The 21,349-nt window shown below is 43.0% G+C and overlaps 1 pseudogene; it reads right to left on the reverse strand.

Annotated features, from left to right (window-relative positions):
- The window catches only part of LOC105886768, a 50,532-nt pseudogene that overhangs the window by 11,159 nt on the left and 18,024 nt on the right, over positions 1 to 21,349 (reverse strand).

The following is a 21,349-nucleotide window of genomic DNA, read 5'->3' on the forward strand; positions in this document are numbered from 1 at the left end:
AGCTCCCCTCTCACTACCACCCAGCTGGCCCACCCTATGCTGTTCACGCCTCTCAACAGGCTGCTTTTACCTGGACATCAGAAGCCAGTGTTTCATACGTATCTTTCAGGCAGTGCCAATTTTGCCTGCCCAGGGTCTGCCTGCCCCAGGAGGCTGTAGGCAGTGTTTGGCAGTCTGAGCTCGAGCTGGGTCAGTCATTGACACGTACTGATCCAGCAGAGGCTGGGGGATTATACCCTGGAAAACAGGACAGAATGGAAGCCATCATGTCTGCAGGAGAACAGAAATCAAAGGAGAACACTCATGAGAGATAAAGAGTTGAGGATTTGAAGGTGAAAACAACAAAAGAAATTTGAGAGGAACAGAAGGTCTCCCAAAAGCCAAAGGGCTTCAGACTGGCAACCTTGTTTACTCCAGAGATTGGGTTTTCAATTTTGACTAAAGTTAAAACAGTGCCCATAACTCATCTTTTTTAGATTGGTACATTTAATCAGAGTGAACAGTCTAGACAGCTGGTACCCCCAGCTCTTGAGACAGGAGACAATCTTCTCTTATAAATGCCCCAAGAGTCTGTGACCTGAGCCTTTTGCTCTGGCTATTTTTCCAACTGATAGGCTACTGCTTTCATAAGACAGCACCCCATTTCTGTTTCTAAGAGGAATGGGTCTCAATGACTTAAAGCAACAAAGGGAACTAATTCGGCACAAGAAGCCCATCCACAGACAAAAATCAAACATAGTGGCTCAGCGCCCAGAGCTCAGTGGTTAGGGTGCCAGCTGTATACCCTGGAGCTGGCGAGTTAGGATCCAGCCCAGGCCTGCTAAACAACAATGGCAACAACAACAACAACAATAACAATAACAACAAATAGCCCGGCGTTGTGGTGGGACAGCTACTTGGGAGGCTGAGGCAAGACAATCGCTTAAGCCAGAGAGTCTGAGGTTGCTGTTAGCTCTGATGCCACAGCACTCACTCTACCGAGGGTGACACAGAAGACTCTATCTCAAAAAAATAAAATAAAAAATAAAAAAATAATTCAACAAAAGTTGTCAGAAACTTTAAATAAGAAAAACTTGTATAAACAGACACTATATATTGTTAGGCACCCATTTTTCTTCTCATATTGGTTTGCTTTATTAAAATCCTATTCTAGACTGTTCAGAAAATTTTAAACACAACTTTAGAATTTAAGTTGTAGAGAAACCATTAGCAACAGACTAAGAACAAAGATATGTAATTAACATTGATGGAAGAAAATATTTGGTTCCAATGGCCATTCCTAAAGTTAACTTTCAGAAAATAGAACATTTTAACTGCCTTTTTTCTTTGCAAGGAACAAACCTGGAATTTAGATTTATTCTCAAGTGGGCTGGGCTCATGCCTCTGGCCAGTCTCCAAATGATCACTGGTTCCATCTGGGGTTTCTCCTGGATCCTACAGACTCAACTGGACATTTTACCAATTTTCTCCAATGTATAAATCTGTCCTACCATTTCCCCTTCAAAAAACCCTTGTTCAATGCCAGAAAAGACTAATTGTGCAAGCCAAGAGCATTCCTTGAACTCTATTTTTCCAGATGTTAAAAAGTACATTTGCATGGTTACATATGATATTATATTATATAGACCAGTTATTTTAAGTACTAAGGAAAACTGACTTCATACAATTTCAAAATTGCTTGAGGTCCTTACAAAAAGACAAGGACTAAAGTTGAAGTTGGTGAGTCTCAACTGTGTGAGTCTGCAATTATTGTACTACTGTTTAAGCCCTGGGGTCTCCCTAGTATGGCTGACCAACAACCTCCAATAACATCCATAAGTTTAAGGCACAGACTTTCAGAAGGAAGGACAAAGGTTTGCCAGAAATGGTAGAGTGAGCAGCTCCGGAATTTCTTGGGAACTAGAGATTGTGGTAACGATGGAAAGAAGATGGAGTGTGTGTGTGTGGGCAGGGGCGCGATGAATTTGAATGAAAAGATTTAGTAGGAAAAACGTTCTCAATTTTCACACTACAAACACTCCTAATGTTTGCTGATGAACCTCTACGTTAGGTTAACAATTAAAATGAGCAAGAACATTCAACAGTGACATATTGGTCTCTGATCATTGATTAACATTAACTGAGATGGACCTGACCTTCTCCTTCAACCATAACATGGATTTCCAACTTGCACTTGAAATGTCATACTGTCTACCAGTTTAATGGATTCTGACAAATCAGCTCAATATATGATCCAGGAAAGTCGATTAATACACCAATAGATGCTTCATTTGCTCCTAGGCATGCTATCAGAACCTTTAATTCCCAAAGTTTTCACTAAAATACACTGTTTAACAGAGGACATGATTAAACAAATACTCTGGCACGATAACCTAAGACCTTAAATTTTCCTCATACCACTGGAATCCTTCTCATCCTTTTAGGAACAAACTTTATCCCTCATTCTCCAGAAGCAAAGTTAAGGCAACCCCAAAAGACAGTAAGAGTTCATTTCTCCAAAACAGCCTTGAGCAGGGCAGCACACTGCCGGCTGCGCACCTGACTCGCTGCCCTGCCTCCTTTCCAGCGAGCCCGACTGGGAGGAGTCCCTTGTTTTCTACCCAGCAGCCCAGGCTAAACCCATGACAGGACTGGGGCCAGTGAAGGGAGGCCAAAGGAGAAGGAAGGAACTGAGTCTCTGACCCCGGTTTCCTTGCTCTCACAAAGAGCTCTCTCCACTGGGCATCACGCTGATGGGGCCACCGTGGCAGAATGGAGGGCAGAGGGGTGAGCACCTAAGTGGGGCTCCCCAACGCCTCCTTCTGTCATGTGTGCAGGAGGACTCCTTCCTCATCGCTGAGGCTCTGTGAGTGTACTACTTCCTTTTCCTCCTTTTGCAACAAGACACAGCTGACTGCTCCCTCTAGAATCCTGGAGCCACACTGCACATACATGAGCTCTGACATCCCCAGCCATAAAACAAGGGCCTCCACATCCATGCACGTCCTCCACATCCAGAACCAGAGAGACCCAACTTAGAGGAACCAGTTCTTCCTATGATAAAAAAACCCAGTAGTATCACATCCCCACCAAGGTAGATGTGGCCACACCTTTCTACTGAATTTTGCTACGTGATTTTCACACACCAAGTAACAAGGGTACAACATGAGCTTTCTTGCCCATTTTTTAGAAACAAATCGACATAAGAGAATATTATCTCATTTCTTACTAAACACAGATAACCTCAACCAACTCTTGAACATTTTACCTTCAAGTTTTTGCATTTTTTGGTTTTATTTTGCTTTATTAGAGTAGGCATGGGGTTAACGAGGTGATATGTTAATTTAATCCCCAATATAAAATTATATACCACGTCAATAGAGAAACAATGGGTATTCGGGCCCTGAGACCATGAGCTTGAACAGATCATCAATCCTGGCACATGGCCACGAGACGGTGCTAAGATATCAAAGACTTTAGCATCACAGACCCCTTAATACCCATGCCCTTACCCTTAACTGTGAAGAAGCCCAGCAGAGGCTGGTCCAAGTGAGAGCTCCATAGACATTAAGAAAGCACTGGAGCCTCCAAACACAAGAGGCTTCCAGAGAGACTCCAAGTAAGGAGCAAGGCAGAGGCTCCTCCCACTCAGCTCTGGGGCCTCACAGGGACCAGTCTGCAGTTCCAGGCGGTGCAGGCAGAGCTCAGGAGTTTGAGACCAACCTGAGCCAGAGCAAGACCTCATCTCTACAAAAGAAAAAAATACATAAATAAGCCGGGCATTGTGGTGGGCTCCTGTAGTCCCTGCTACTTGGGAGGCTAAGGCAAGAGAATCGCTTAAGCCTAAGAGTTGGAGGTTGCTGTGAGCTATGATGCCTCCGCACTCTACAGACCACAAAGTGAGACTCTGTCTCGATTAAAAAAAAAATAAACCAATCAACCCTCTCCTCTGAGGTCAGCAGCCAGCACCACTCCTGCCTGGACCGACCATGAAGTAATAAAGAGCTCCTGTGAAACCAGGGACTGAATGCCATGCTTGTTCCTTAAGGCCTCGTCAACTTTAAACTCTAGAAGTGCATGAGTTCACCTTCCACTATCGTCATTAAAAGATGTCAATGCCTGTTAGCAATGACAGAGCGTTTATATGGTTACACCCCCCCAGCCTCCGAAGAATAAGTGCTTGCCATCGTTAGAGAAGAGAGAAGGTACTTTTTGGTCCCCACCCTGTTTTTGTGGAAGCGCGGCGGCATTATCAATCATCTGATTGATTGGTTGTCTAGTTATCTAAAACATGACCTTAAGAATAAAATGAAATTTGCCATTTATCATCCCTGCTGGGATATATTAATAAAAGAAAATGCAGCTTTGTGATTTCTGTCACATCCTCGGTGGCTGAGGGAGAGGGCAAATACTTACTGTGCTTTGTAATATCCTGGCCACGGAGAGCTCATTCCGAGATGATGAAGCCGACAGAGCGATCTGATTGTCAGAGGCAGGCCTGGGCTCTGAAACGGACACTTCATTTAGCCCTTCTGTCGGCCTGCTCTCGGGTTCACTCACGGAGTCAAGCTGTGCAGCTCTCGGTGCAGCTGATAATACCTGAACTTGAGCTGCAGAAAAGGAGTTTTGAGAATTTTAATAACTTTATTTGGTTTGTGCGGATTTACTTCAGAGAAGTCTTCAAAACAACAGTGTCTGCTCTAAGCTAGAGGGTCAGGGTGGACTCAACGCAAACGCACATTCCCGGACCCGTGCCGGAGCGGAAGCCCGCACGCTAACAGTGCTCTGGAGTCTCCAAGCAGGCTCTCGGCAAAGTGGTGGTGTTTACAGCCATTAACAGTAACTATTTCAACTGAACGCCAGCCATGCACAGAAATCAAATCTCAACTCCAAAAGCCTCAATTAAGAAAAACCAGAGGTTGACTCCACCATCTCTCACAGAAACACAGCATGACGTTAATGAGCGATGATGCTGGGAGGGCCACTGCCTTGGTGAAGGTATCCTGCTCCCCCCGTAGAAAGCAGGATGGTGACCTTCTCTGTCACATGCACACTCTCACGCCCGTGCATGAATAAATCCTTTGCACGCAGATAAGCGATGATCTCACTCCCTAAGCCCCAGGGGGCCCCTCTTCCCTCTGTCCACAGCATGACTGTTTGATCACGAATCTCACACAGCTTTCTGTAAAAATAACCTGTATGTTTTTATGTGCCCGACTTAGAACACACACACATATTAATTCCTGCATCTTGTTTTCTGCTTGTTAAATATGACAGACCCCAAGATTCATTAAAATGTTTAGAGCATGTAGCTGGCTCCCCACTGGGCCCAGGGCAGGTCCCACTTCCTGCCACGATATGCTTTGTGAGTTGGCCACATCACTTACTTCTGAATCTTTGGGGATGACAGATCCCTTCCAGCTCTGAAACAAGCAGTGGGCCCTTTCTTAATGCAGAAATTAAGTATGCACATTCATGCAAAATTTACTAACAGTGATTCCAAGGAACTGAAAGAACCCTCAGAAACTCATCTTCTGACTTCTCTGGATGGTGAGTTCCCAGCCAACCTCTAAAGCCCAAGGTGAATATAACCCACTCTCCAAGGTCTTCTCCCAGACATTTCCGCTGCACAGTGCGTCCCCTCCTCTCCTGCCCTGCTCACACCCACACAGGAGCTCCTGTACCAGCCCCTCAACCACACTACTGGGGGCCTCTGGATCCAGTCATCGCTGGCTCAGCCCCCAACCCAGGTCCTGACACTGGGGACTAAGCAGCTTCAGTAATATGTTTTCCAAAAACAGCCCTTTGTCTAGAGCTGTTAGAAGTGGGATGTTACATGTGCTCATCCTTCAGCAAACATTGATTTAATTTCCTTCATAAACCTAAGGACAAAGAATCATCACAGAGCTAACTAGATTTTCACATTTCCCTTCCCGAAAGCTTCACAAATCTTTGCCCAGAAACAGCGGCAAGTGTTTTTCCAACTTCCCTAACTCAAGGAAAGGCACAAACACAGCACTGTTCAGAGAAAGTCATGAGAAGATATGGACTGCGGAGTCTGGCTCCTAGGTCAGGTGCTCAGTGAGAGCATCGGTCACGGAATGAGAAATACCCCAGCGATCTTGTACTTCTCCTTGCTGTGTGAAGACAAGAACCTTCACGTTTAGCTAAGGGCTGAGTTAACAGGCTCTGAAAGGAGCACCATCCTTAGCTTTTCATACCAGAAAGGGCCTTAGATGTGGGAAATGAAGGTTTCTAAGGTGCTAACAACACTTCCGTGGCTACACATATGCCCCAGAACTATCCACGTCCTGTTAGAACTGACTTCAGACCATGGGTGTGTCTGCAAAAGAAGGAGGCAGAACTCTCGTGTGGAGATGGCCCTGGCTGTTCCAGACGTGGTGAGACCGGACAAGTGTGTACACAGGGTAAGCAAATTCAGGTACACAAATACACACATTAGTACATCGGCCTGAAGGAGGAGGGGTGGTGAGAAGCGATGCCCAACACAGAAATATCCCCTTCTAAATTCAACAGACATTTACCTTGAACATCTGGGTCATTCATCGTCTGTTCCTACAAACTACCAAGGACTGTTCAACTTTCACTCCTAGCCTCACAGCTGTACGCACAAGCTCAGGACAGCTACCTTCTTCCTGCAGCCCATACTCAGGAGCAGCTCTAAGCCCAGGCTTATGTCAGGAAGAGGCACTCACCAGTTAAGGAAATTACCAAACGTGTCCTCAGAGCATCTGGTCCAAGGCTGCTGCTGATGGGAAGGTCGTTAGCATCAGAGAAGCTTCAAGAAGGCACTGGCCTCCAGGGAAGGCCCCTCTGACCCAGCAATAACCAAAGCAGAGCCTCCCACTGAGTTTCCATTAGGCCAGTGGAGGAGCCGGTAATATGCAGGGAGTTCCTGGTTTCTGTTGAGGTTTTCAACGGACAGATCCAGGTCCATCTGCAAAGGCTTTACTGAACTAGGTTCAATGGAGGGAAGCGAACTTTGAGCGTCATGTAACACACTGAAAGTAATAGGGAAAAACATAAGCCCCACATCCTTTTAAGGCCCGTCCTCCCCTCTAGCTGGACATGGGCCCTCCTTGTGTCTCCTGGTCTCAGAAGATTAAAACCTCACAAGGTAAGAGGTTTAATCAGCCCCCACTGCCCCTCTGAGAATATGGTGTGCACTGGAAATACCACGTGCAAGTTCGGCCCTGTCCCCATCACATACAGATGGCAAATTAGCCCTGGTGGCCCAAGCACCTTCAGAGGCACGTTTTCATCCTCCAACTGCCCCTTAGGGCCTCCAGCAGCGGGCAGGCATCAGAGACCAACAGGCCCAGTCTGGAGAGAGGCTCGTTAACTGCTCTGAAGGTCTGAAGGAAGATGAGGTTGGCGTGGCCCAGGGCCTGGCACACAGCAGCAGCTCATCAACTTTGATGGCAGAAAGGAGGAGGAAGGATGGGCCAACCCAAACAAGGATTTGGTCATCATGTGAGGTGTCAGTGTCCTGCATAACAGTAACAATGGAGAGCCCATTAGAAACTACCTCCAATATAGCCGCCTCAGTGCACACCCATCATCTTCAAAGGAAAGACCTAAGTAAAGCCAAGACCAACCGCCATACTAGAAGAATGCTGTGGGGCCGAGCTAGATGTTGGGCAGAACCGTAACCTTCCCACGCATGTAACGCCCTGTGTCACAAAAGTACATCCAGGAGACGACGTCACATTTTTCCTTATGTAAATTACCCAAAGAACTTCATTAATCAAAAAGTGGAGAAAATTTTCTTTATAGGTTATTTAATCACCACTCTTAATGAATATTTTATCTAAATTTAGGAGACACAGTAGCTTCATTATTTATAACCCAGTAGTCATGTTTCAAAATCATTATTGCAATTACTTTTTGCTTCTTTACATAATTAAAGCTCTAATATTCCATCTTGCCCAGAAGGTCACTGTTACTAAAACTAGACGAGATAATTGGTAGAATTTTAGGTGGATGTTTAAGGTGAAGCAGGGGTCCTGATACTGATCCTTGTCAGAGGTACCTGGCTGAGGAAGTGGGTGAGCCAGAGGCAAAACTGGAGGTCAAATCCTGGGTCCGTGGCTGTTCACAGGGCCACCCTCTCACATATAAAGGCCCTGGAGGCGACTGCAAAGATGGAAATGAAGAGGCCCAGGAACCGGAAGGCACACCTGCAACCAGTCAGAACGGTGAACACAGCTTCAGCCAGCAGAGGCCAGGTCTGATCCCAGGGGAAACAGACACTGCCATCACATTGTGGCTGCCCACAACTGTATGGCTGTGCGAACTGCCTGCTTTCTAAACCATTTCCTAAATTCCAAGTAAACTACGTTTCAACAGAAAACAAGGGAAAATGTACCCCCAACATAGCTCTTATTCTTCCAGAATATTAATTTCACACTGAATAATATCAGACTTTACAAAGTAGGGGGACAGACCTTATGGGTCACATAACAGCAGAAATGGTTAATTCAGTTATGGCGTTTTCCTTCTCTGACAGTCACTCGAGGTAAATAATGTTAAGGTGGACACCACTTTCTTAACATTCACCCCAACGCTGTTAAGAGTTTAGTTGTTCTCAGATTTCACAAGGTCCAAATCTGATTATGCCAGTAAGTGGACTGAAAGAACAAAAGCCACAGTTCTAAGCCCAGAACCCAAGACAAGGCCTTTTGTAAGCTCAGAGTGGCTGGCCAGGTCAACAAGACAGAGGCCAGTGTCACCTCTGGTGTTGACAGCACTCACCCACCGACAAGGCTCCTGACAAGTCTGAAGAGAGGGGAGAGCCTGGCTCTGTGGCCCACAAGGGAGGTGCTACGTGACGCCAGCACCAGGGATTTGGGGTTCTCCACACCCCTCCCAACACTGAGCAGAACTCAAAAACTTTGGGATCGAACAAAACTAAAACTAGCGTCGCTCAAATGTGACTACCCTGCAAAGGGCAGAGCCTGTGTTAATGATGGCGTGAAGGCCCATCCAGAAATGACCCAAAAAGGGACATACACGCTGTTCTAAAAAGGAATCATTTGCAAGAGAAACTGTAAGTTAGAAAAAAACACATCTCTTAATGTAATTTTAGTGGATCACTTGGTGAAATTTACCAGATAATAAAGAAAACCTCAAAGGCAGAATGACTGATAAATTTGTTATGTGAACTTTAGAAAAAGACAGTGAAAGAGACTCAAACTAATGGATGTCTCAAGTAACCAACCCTTCCTGGTATCCTTGTCTTTGACTAGAATATTTTATAGCCCAGTAGTGATAGGTAGAGGGGAAGTTGTTGAAAACTGGTAATAATGAAAATAATTTCTGTCCACAGAAATCCAAATTGTGTCCAGCAGAATGCAACTGATTATCACTCCAGTAGTGACCAGTTTTGAATCCAAGTGTAAGTTCATCCCAGCAATCCTTGGTCTGACTATCAGTATGTAACGTTCTGAGTTTCCCATTAAGCTAGCTATAGTATCCTACTGGTTCCACTCAATAAATGAGCACAATTCTTGACACATGTTTACTTTATATCTGTATCACTATTACCTCCTTTTTGAAAATTTTTCTCTTTAAGAGGCTTTGTTTTTAACACCTTGGTATAAAATAATTATCTTAAAATGCTTTACAAATGGGAATATGATAGGATCAGGGAAATATCTACCTACAGAAAGATTAGGATGTTGGTCACTGCTCCCCTTCACTCAGATATATCAAGTAGAAGATAATACTGTCTATTCAGTGCAACAGCCCACTAAAGATTATTCTTGAATTAGACCTGTATCAACGTGGCTTTAAATGGGCTGTGAACTTAAATTTAAAAATCAATCCAAACATTGTACGTTTTGGGGTTAAACTCCAACTGCACAGGTAGTATATTCTGTCAAAAGTGACAAATACTTACTGAGCATAGTCCTCTGGGTGCCGGGACACAGGGGAACTAAGACAACCTGATGCACTCCCTGACCTTGACCTGATCCCATCAGCAAAACGTCACCAGGGTGCTAGGAGGAGGGCATCTGACCATTCTGTTATGGTGGATTTGTAAGTCTCAGACAAGGGAAGTGCTTCAGAGAGCCACGTTCAAGCTGGCGTGAAGTATGAGCAGGATTCCTCCAAACAGGGAGGACACCCTCTGGACAGGAACAGTCACGAGCGAGGCCCAGAGATGGAGAAGAGTAGAAAGCTCTGCGGAAGGTGAACGGTCACCTGACTGATGAAGTAGTTTTCTGCTTTGCTATATATACATCAGAATGTTGGAATTTATCAAAAATACAGTTCTAAATTTAAATGTTTTTTAAGAATACAATGGCTGGGTCTACCCAGGACTCAAATGTGGCCCACAGAGGAGCAGGGTGGCACTCAGCACTGAGGAAGCTGATGTAGGTACCTGTGAGGGACCCGGAAGGCCACCAAGCGCCAAATTTTAACCCACAAACCAAGCAAAACATCTCAATGGTCGTGATGCCGGGAGTGAGGTGACAAGGTGGTGCTCCACAAACAGCAGAGGGGGACGGATAGAGGTGGTGGCTTGGACAGTGAGAAGAACTGGGGAGAGGTGACAACAACGTCCACAGGAAGAGGACAAGGGCTGCTTCCAGCCCATCCCACAAACCAGAGTGAGGTGACAAGGTGATGCTCCACAAACAGCAGAGGGGGACAGATAGAGGCGGTGGCTTGGACAGCGAGAAGAACTGGTAAGAGGTGACAACAATGTCCATGGGAAGAGGACAAGGGCTTCCAGCTCATCCCACAGACCAGCTGCCCAATATTACTCAGGAAAACATTAACTTCAGAAGTCAAGAAAGTCAAAACCGACGAATGCAAAACGGAGCTGCCAGTCCAAGTAACAGACTCATAAATATAAAACTTAACAATTGATTTTAAAAGTGCTTTTGTGAAGGGAATCAGCAGTTACAACTGACAGAATTCGCGTACCAAAAATTTTCCAGTGGCTTCTTGTCCAACAGCATGACAAATATCACCAAAATCTGTAGCACACACCATTAAAAGGCAAAAGGCATACCTATTATTCTTATCTTTTTGTTTTAAATTGTAAAAACTAACAAGCAGGAACCTTGAGAGCAATTATCCCTCCAGTCAGGCAGCTAACAAGCCCTTCCCAAGCCCATCGCCCACACGGCACCATGCTAGGTGTCGCCACTGCATTGAAAACAGAAGATTTACAATGAGGTACCACATTCCAAGATTTTTCTGGCTCCTAATTGATCTTGATACATAATGCATTTGGTTAGCAATAGGGCAAAAGAGACCTTTAACATACTCTGCATGGTAAATGAGACCTACGGTGTCTTGTCTATGCAACATGACGAGAGTCTGGGGGGCAGCGGCCAGTTACAATGCACGGTGTTTAAGAAGGGATGACAAGGCCCTTCAAAGGGAAGAACTTGACAGCCAAGTGACAAGGAATAGAGAGAAACTGGGCTTGGGATTGGAAGGTACAGCAAAGAGAAGGGAGCTCCGGAGCAAAGCACCCCAGCTCATCACAGACCTTGCGCACCTGCTAACAACAAGTAACACAAGCCAGCCAGTTCCCATAACTCTCGTCCTCTGCCTGAGGACAGGTTTAGTTCTCACAGAATCTTACCTCTGTCTCTACAGATTTCCTAATTGCATTTAGAACTGGCAACACTGTTCACATATTTTCCTTACGGTTTACCCAAGCCATGTTGTTTCCTACAGACTTTACTGACTAACGAAGTCCAGAAACCTTAGAGAAATCAATGAGAAATTGTTTTCAACTCAAGGAGTTTTGAAACTTTTCATGTTCCCACCTTCCGAACTTGAAAGGGCTTCCTGTCACCACACAGCTCACAGAATCAGGGAGCAGCAAGTGTTCAATTATGCTTTCACTCGGCATTGAAGCCATTCTGCAGAATTTCTATAACGAGAAAATTAGAATCACTTGAAATACACTAAAGCACGCAAGTCACATGTATCAACAACAAGATATGTTCCAAAAGCCAATATTCAAAATAAAGTAGAACCTCTGTTAACCATTCAAAGGATGGTAACAAACTGGTCAACGTACGGAGGCGGGTCAACATAAGGAATTTAGTTTGTGACTGAGGCTAAGCCTACCGTGCTGATACCTACATGTGGTGCATGTCCAGTCTATGAAAATTAGGTCAACATGAGGAGGTGGTCAGCTATGGAGGTTCTACTTTATTGCCTAAATATCCAGGAAGGAAAAATTAAATATACCTTTTGAATTCTGTCAAGTTCTATGAGCAACAGAAGGCCAAATATTGGCCCAGTTTGACTCAGATGAGGGTTGTCTAAAGCTCAAGAGTTACCATTTACAAACTACCCACCTTGCCCAAAATACATTAACAAAATTTATGTATATTGGCTCATTTTACCTTTTCAAGAACCATATACCTTGAATATTATTTATCTCTAATTTTCCAGGAGGAAACACTGAAAGAGGTTAAGCCATGGCCCTAAAAACAAATGTGGAGAGGTGAGGCACAGCAGGCACAGTGTAACAGCAGGTCAAGGTATAAAACATGATTTGTAGGCACCAGAAAATAATCACACTCTGGCAGAAACTAAAGGACAGCAGACCTTTGGGAGGGGAAATAGTAAATGCTGGCAGTCTTTTTCCAGAAGGTACTTCCCATTCTGCATGGGTATGCAGGGTAGCTAGACCATAAGCAAAAGCTACAGTTTTATCGGCTCCAGAAATGAGAAAATAGAGACTGGGGCTGCTGCAGCCGCTAGAAAGTGAGGCTGATAATCCCGGGAAGGAAAGAAAAGAAGCAGCCTAAGAAAGGACAGCCCCCAAGTCCCCCTTGCGACATGCCTGATCTCTGAACTGTGCATGCAGGAGGGAGATGGTGAAGTTTACAGAGAAAAGCAGTAACTTAAGGATGGAAGCACTGAGCCGTTTCAGGAGTTGCCTAGTACAGAAGAAACAGAATCTGAACTGATTCCCAGAACAAAGTCAGCACTCTTCACAGGAAGAGAACAAAACCCAGAGTTTCTGTAATTTTTAATCGACAAGATAAAATAGAAAAAATATCCATAGAAAGAAATAAGCAAATTACATCTATATAAAGAAAAATATAGTAGAAATAAACCAAAAGAAAATCTAGATATTGGAATTAGCAAGACTTGAAAAGGAATCTAAATGCCTCTTTGCTTACTTACATTGGCAATGGAGGCCCGTCTGCTGTCTATGGTAAGTGTATTATTCTGGTTTATAAGCCTTCTTACTCTGTAACTGTATCTTTGTCTTCCTCAATAAACCTTGTTTCGTGCTTGCCTGAAGAAAAAATAAGAGTAATTTAAAACAGCTATTATAAATATGTTCAAGGACTAAAAAGAAAATATCATGATAATGAACAGATTGGGAATCTCAAAGAAATGGAAACTGTAAAAAATAATCAAGATTTCTGATAATAGCACAGTAGTTTAGTCAGCCTACCCCTTCTATAGATAAACAATTATGGAATCTTGACAAAACACAAAAAGCCACCTTTTAAAAACAGTGAAAAATAACCAAAAGACAGTAACAAGAGAGATTTGCAAGTAAGGTCCAAAATATGCCTAAATCTGATGACTAATAAACTATGTAAGTGTGGAGAAGATTCCAAAGGATCCAGCAAAAACGTCAGTCAGAAATTAAAGTGAGCAGAAATTTTAGCTGATGCTCCCGACAAGGATGACAGTTTGAGGTTGGAAATCACGGTAATTGTCTACTTAAAAAAAAAAAAAACTCTTTAAAGAAATATAACAGAATCCAGACTCACTAAAATATATCATTTATAATGTCCAATGTCTAATCAAAAATGACTAGTGGCAGTGACACTGCTAAAATCCAAAAAGAAACTTTTCAATAATAGCCAAAGACAAGGACATAGTCACTCACACCTATAATCCTAGCACTCTGGGGGGCTGAGTCAGGAGGATCGCTTGAGTCTAGGAGTTTGAGGTTGCAGCAAGCTATGACAACACCCTGGCACTCTAGCCAAGGTGATGCAGTGACATGGTCTCCAATAAAAGTTAAAAAAAAAATACTCATGTTAATAGGAAAAAAGTGACCCAGAATATAAGTAGTCAATGAAAATCAACATGAAGGTGATCTGATGGTTACAACTATCAGACAAGGACTTTAAAGGAGCTGTTGTAAATATATTCAAAGACTAAAATAAATATGTACATAAAGAAGACAGATTCTATCAGAGATATATAAACTATGAAGATTCAATGAAAAATCAAAATGAAGATTCTAGAGCTGAAAAATAAGTGAAATAAACAATTTATTAGATAGGCCTCACAGCAGATTAGAGATGTCAAGAAAAGAGTCGATGAACTTAAAGACAGATTTGATAATTTTTTTCATTCTAAAATCTGCAGAGAAAAAATGACTGAAGAAAAATAAACAGAGCCTTAAAGATCTATATGACAATATCAAGGGTCCCAACTTTGAGTATTCTAAGTCACAAATGGAAAAGAGAATGAAAGAACAGCACAGAAAAAAGGCATTTAAAGGAACAAGAGCCAAAACTCCCCAAATTAGAGGAAGGGCATCAACACACAAATACAAGAAGTTCCAGAGACACAAAGCAGAATTAAATACTCACTTTGCTAAAATCCAAAAGGAAACATTTCCAGAATAGCCAAAGACAAAAAGAGACTTTCTATATATATATACACACACATGTGGAAGCATGATACGAGAGCTGACGTCTCACGGGAAACAGGACCAAAAGACAACAAATTGGCGTCCTTCAAGTGCTAAAACAAAAAAACATAAAACCTGTCAACCCACAGTTCTATATCCTGCAATACTATCATTCAAAAACAATGGTGAAATAAAGACTTTTTAAATAAACAGAAACTGAGAAATTAATCAGCTGACCTGAACAACAAAAAGTTCTAAAGGAAGTTGTTCAGATTTAAGGGAAAGGGTATCAGGTGGTCGGACAGACCTGGAGGCGGGGGAAAAAAGGAATCACAATCACAGGAGGGTAAAAATGAAACTATACAAGGTTACTTTTCCTCTTGTATCTTTTGGGAGAATTAATACAACCCTTGACATCAAAAAGCGTAATACCTTATCTACAGATTTATAATGTAATATATATAAAAACAGCAGCACAGAGGGTGAGGGCAAGTGATGGAGCCACATTGTTCCAAGGTGCCATTTTCTTTGAAACTCCTCAGAGGAATTAAGTATTTTTCAGTATCGCATTTTAATCAGCCCAAAAGAAAAGCAGGAAAGAATTAACAGAAATACAAAACAGGAAAGACAAATGAAAAACAGGCATGGCAGAAATAACTCCAAATATGTCAATAATTACGTTAAACACAAATAAACCAAACACATCAATGAAAAAGCAGAAACTGTGAGACTGGATATAAAAGGAGGACCTGACAAAAGTAGAAGCACTTTAAAAACACAAATTAAAAGAATATACACAAATGTACCACAGAAAGCAGTTTAGGGTAAGAATGCTGCTGGCTACCCACACCACAGGGGGCTACGAGATAGGAATTACTTTCAAAGACTTTTCTTTCTTTTTTTTTTATAAATATATATTTTTTTCCAGTTTGTTTAATTTGGGGGCTTTCTGATATCCAGATTTCCACATTTTTATTTACATATATTTTTGCAATTTTTGGCCAGGGCTGGGCTTGAACCCGCCACCTCGGCATATGGGACCATTGCCCTACTCCTTTGAGCCACAGGCGCTGCCCCAAAGACATTTCTTAACAAAAGGATCCGTGTATCACCCAGATATAAATGTTAAATGTATAGCTTTAAATGCTTGAATTAGAAAAGGCAGGCTCAAAAATATTAAGTTTCCTCTCTGAGAAGCTATAAAAAAAAACCCAGCAAATTGAACTCAAAGTAGAAAGGAGGAAATAATTAATAGAAATAAATAAAAACAAGAAAAATCAAAGCCAAAAATTTATTTTTTTAAAAAACATTAATAGAATTGACAAACCACTACTAAAACTGATCAAGAATGAAAAAACGGGGGAAAAAAACCCCAAACTCCAATATCATACACAGAAGGGGACAACAGCACAGACCTCACAGACATTATTACAGGGTAGTGAGAGAGTATCGTGAACTCCTTTAACCTAATGAACTTGACAACTTAGATGAAATTAATAAATTCCCTACAATGTACAAACTACCCAATGACACAGATGAAATAACGAATCTAACCAGCCCTTATCTGAACTGAATCAGTTATCAAAAGCCACCTCACAAAGAAAACTCTCCCGCTAGGGGTTTCAGTGGTGAATTCTAACCACTTTTTAAGGAAAAAAAAATAACTCCAGTCTTAAAATCTTTCAGCAAATAGAAGAGAAAGAAATACTTCCCAACTCATTTTATGGAGCCTAAATAACTCTAATTCTAAAAACTGACAAAGATGTAATAGGAAAAGAAAATTCCCTGTAATAGCCCTCTTGAATATAGACGTGAAAATCCTCAACAAAACGGTGGTAGATTATGAAGGGAACACCATTCACATTCTAGTGGAATGCCAACTAGAGGCGTCTACTGATGACCGAGGCTGCGGGTGAGGAAGGACGGCCTCCAGGTAACACTTACTACTTCCAGAGGTGGGGGAAAGAGTGCTGCATTGGTGAAACTGGGCAGACACCCTTTCTATCTACTAAGTCATCCAATTACCATCATCAACGTCAGGGCAAGCTGAAGTCTTGTGCCTTCTACAATCTTGTGCCTGTATGACAGGCCTGCCAAAAGGACAGAGTCTGCATCACATATGTGTCTGTGTGTGTACATATCCACTCAAGTATTTACATATAAAGCTGTATAATGTCTCCAACTCCGTCTCTAATGACTCAGAAAAATACATATACAGTACCTTATGTACATATCAGGGGAGGGAAAGAACACGATCAAATTAATGGCGCTAAATAGAAACTACTAAAAAGCTGCATCAGGGCGCAAGAGTTCATATGACTATTCTTGCAACTACTCGGCAAGTTAGAAATTGAAACATAATGAAAAGTTACCAAAAACAAAATTTTAGAAGGACTCTCCCACTCCCCCTAAGAAAGAAAAAGAAAGGAAAGAAGGAAGTGTGGAAGGGAGTGAGGGGGAAAGTGAGGGAATGAAGAGAGGAAAGGAAGGGCTCAAGGGAAGGACGGGAGGGAGGGAGGGACGGGGAGGGACAGGAAGGACTTCTGTCTCCAAGGTCTGTTACTCTCACTCTATGCACAGCGCTGCTATTTCACAGTGGGAGGGCCAAGGTTAGCGATCCACACACCATTCCGTTCGGCATCTGCTCATAAGCAGACAAGAGAGAAAGAAAAACCCACTGATGTGAGGCGAAGGGGATACTGCCTCATAACACCAGGAAAAGGCTGTCTTCAGAACTCAGAACACATTTCTGATATGACGCTTAGCAGTTACACAAAGTGACAGCCACAGTAAATGAGGATGGGAGGCTTCTGTATCCAGGGCAACAAGGCAACTACAGCCTTCCCTCTAACTCCATCCACCTTGCTCCCTCGGCCACACCCACATGACCTTATTACTACACAGTATAACATGAATCCAGAATCATTAAAAGTCAGCACATCGTGTGACCAGAAATGGGTTCCTGTGGCCCCGGGAACCACTTGTATGGAATGAAGCTCTTCACTCAGTAGCTTGAAGCCAACTATTCTTTATAACACATAACCCTAACGTTCTTCTTAAATAAATGCACAAATAAAAATGAGCTTAAAAATAGGATGATGACAAAAAATGAGGAAGCCTTAATGTGAAAACGTGTAGAGAGAGAAATAGGCTTCTGACAATTAGTTATAATCTCAGAATGCTAATGGCCTCCCTGCTAGCAAGAGGAATTATAATTGGTCTCCGGTGGCCTGTTTACCCTGTCTAGATATAATTACAAGATACCGCTCTTGCCGTTTTTACCGATTCATTCATCCAACAACTAACATTTATTTAGTACCAGCTCTGGGCCTGGCACTGTGCTGGGTGCTGATGGTGCAAAGATGCTGTGGCTAGGTGGCTAAGAGCCTCACCATCTTGCGGGCAAAATAAACAGAACTTCACAACTCAACTGCTACGTGATAGAAGACAGGTATGAACCAACCCTTCTGATTGCGTGAAGGCAAGCATTGCTAACGTGGCTTGGGGATCTCGGCCTTCACAAAGGAAAACGCATCTATCTATGCGTGAGAGCAGAGTCTGTGTATCTGTGCCCCAGCATGTACCTCATCCTGCATCACTCAATTTTCAAATGCCCAGGAAAGGTGCAGTTAGCCATCTATGAGTTTTTCCAATCCTATAGGTACTAGACTTGATAGCATCAGAATCAAATGATTATAAGTTCCAAAGAGAATAAAGAGTCATCAAACAGACGTACGTTGTGTCTATATAGAAATGTAGTTTGCTTGGGAGTAAAAAGCAATTCCTTCCAAACATCACTGTTCTGAGTAGGTGCGTATTCACACATACACAGATGTGGCAACATTCACGCCATATGGCTACAAACAGAGCCCCTGAACGCAGAGGGCATTGGACCAGCCCGATTAGCCTCCTTCCTCATCTATCACCCTTCAAGCTGACAGCTCCCTAAATCACCTAACAAATACACATTGGTACCCACATTTGAGGTATCATCATCACAGACCAGCTAAATCAGAACCCTGCCTTCCCTGGAGAGCTCTACAAAGCACAAATGTGGCCTTCTCTTCCTTGAAAATAAAACCCACACTCCATCCACACTGTCATTTTCCTAGCTAAAAATAAGATAGCTCTGTCTGTGCCCAAGAGGGAAGTACCCCTTAAGGCCCCTTGGCTTGGACTAACACATGCCAGGGCCAGACCAGACACCCCAGGTCTGCTCCCATCGGGCCTCCATGAGGAGAGAAACAGAGGTCCTCCGGGACACCAGGGAGAACACAGGCACTCGGATTGGGCCACTTCAGTTCTTGTACCCACATGTGAAAGCTTATACATGTGAGTAACGATGGTAGCATCTCACTTTGAATAAAAAATACAATTTATGGGAACTAATTTGCTCTGCAAGTTGATATCTGGGAATAGTTTTTTGAATGCTTGTTATATTTTCCAAATATTTCTACCCAAAAAAGGAGGAGGATATTGCTGACAAGAATGGAGTGTTTGGAAATAAAACAAAATAAAAATCATGCAAAAACGCCTTTAGCATTATTTTCCATGGTTTTATCAGTCTTTAGGGATAAGATATTTGGTTGTCAGCTGTAACCTTGGAAACTCGCCTAAACAACTTCAAAACGAAAACGAAGATCTAGCTGGTCAAGTTCACTGCTCAACTGCCAGATACCCTGACTCAATGATACTATCCAGGTTCATTTAGCGAAATAAATTTAATTTCTTATAGGGAAACCTGAAATTTGTAAAAGAACCCTGGAGAATTTGAATTTTAATAATCAATTATTCTTCATCCTGATTCATCTTATAAACATATGGAATATGCAAAAAAATTAAATTAGTTTAAAAAGCCGGACCTCTGACGCATAGTTGAAAAAAACTTTTACCCAAATGAAGAGTGATCACCAAATGTTCTGATGCTGTAATATAATTTTTCAGCTCCCTGGCATCTAACATTTTTGCGCTTTAGAAAAGAACTTCCAATGTTGTTCTCCTCCAAACAAGAAAACAACTATCTTCTTCATCTTTTATCGCACTCATAATTAATGCTTCTGAGTTTTCTAATCCTTTGTGTACAAATTTTTCCTGAATTGCTGGCATAACCCTGAAGCTATTCACTTCTATAAGGCAAACACAAAGGGTCACACCAGGCAGCATCATTTGCACGGGTCAGTGGAGGAGCAGTAGCTAAAGATAGCCGGTGATGACCTCCCCGCAGTCACAAAGGAAAAGGCAGGAAGGCAGGAAGGCGGTGGGAAAAGCTAGCACGAGCTCATCAACCATGGCTCCAGAAGAGAGTAGAAAGTCCCAAATGTACAATGGGTGCAGAATCTTGCAAACCCAAGGATATCATACTATTAATTGGAAGACCCAGAGTATTTATACTATTCCTTGCCTTGCCTATTTTTAACTGATGTGAGCACAAATGTGTCAACAGAGCACTTCCAAAACTACCGCAGACACTGTGGCCACGTCCACATTCTTCAGAGTGACTCTTACTTGTTTATACACCTGTGGTCTTCTCCTAATGAATAAAATAGACACATCTATTAATGCTTTTCCTTAATTGTCCAAGTGCTGCCTAAAATTATCTCACATACCATACAAAGGAAGGTTCCTTGCTTTGAAAAACAAGGCCCATTGTCCAAGTAGGTCCGAGGACTTACCTACTAATCTTGGCATCCTGCCCAGCGGCAGTCTAAGCCAGAAGCTGCCTGGGTTATACCCAGATCACTTGGATTGTCTAAACCTCACTTTCTTAAAACAACTGGTATTATCATAAGGATGACCCCTCCGATACACACTCAGAGCCAAGCTGTGAGCTTTCTCTAGCCTAGGTGGAGTCACCAGCCACTTCCTCCATGGGAACACCGCTGGCCAAAACTGAACACGTGTAATTCTTCAAGTCTTGGGTGAGCCCACTTACGGGACAGTGGCCACAGGTGCTGGCAATCTCTCCTCAGACAGACTTACATTCACGGCCTCCATTCTATATTCGTCGGGGCCTGCAGAAGAGTAAGACACCTTTTGTTTTCAGTTTCATCCTGAAAAGTTAGACCTTGTTCCAGAAGAATCCAGAGCACTTCCTGACTTGATTTTCTAACCTAAGAAAAAAAAGGCAAAAGGTGAAACACAAAATGAGAAGTCCTCTTGGCATCTGGACCAGACACTGTGGGCAGATGTCAGAACGGGAGTCTGCCAAGGTAGTGGGTTGAACGGTAGCGCCCAAAGACATGTCTGCATCAAACCCCGGGAATCTGTGAGTGGGACGTTCACTGGGAAAAGGGCCTTTGCAGAAGGGATGAAGCTAAGGGTCCTGAGATCGTACAGCATTAACTGGGTAGACCCCAAACATAATCGCAAACGTTCTTGTTTTTTGGGGTTTTTTTTTTGAGACAGAGTCTCACTATGTTGCCCTTGGTGGAATGCCGTGGTGTCACAGTTCACAGCAACCTCAAACTCTTGGGCTTAAGCGATTCTCTTGCCTCAGCCTCCCAAGTAGCTGGGACTGCAGGTGCCTGCCACAACAGTTGGTTATTATTGTGTTGCAGTTGTCATTGTTGTTTAGCTGGCCCGAGATGGGTTCAAACCTGCCACCCTTGGTGTACATGGCTGGCACCGTAACCACTGTGCTATAGGCACCAAGCCTAGGTAAGGGGTTTTTAAGCACCCAAAACAAGACACTGTCTTACTCAG

Source organism: Otolemur garnettii, unplaced genomic scaffold (assembly GCF_000181295.1).
Source record: "Otolemur garnettii isolate 467f Iridium unplaced genomic scaffold, OtoGar3 scaffold00023, whole genome shotgun sequence".
Classification (NCBI taxonomy): Eukaryota; Metazoa; Chordata; class Mammalia; order Primates; family Galagidae; genus Otolemur; species Otolemur garnettii.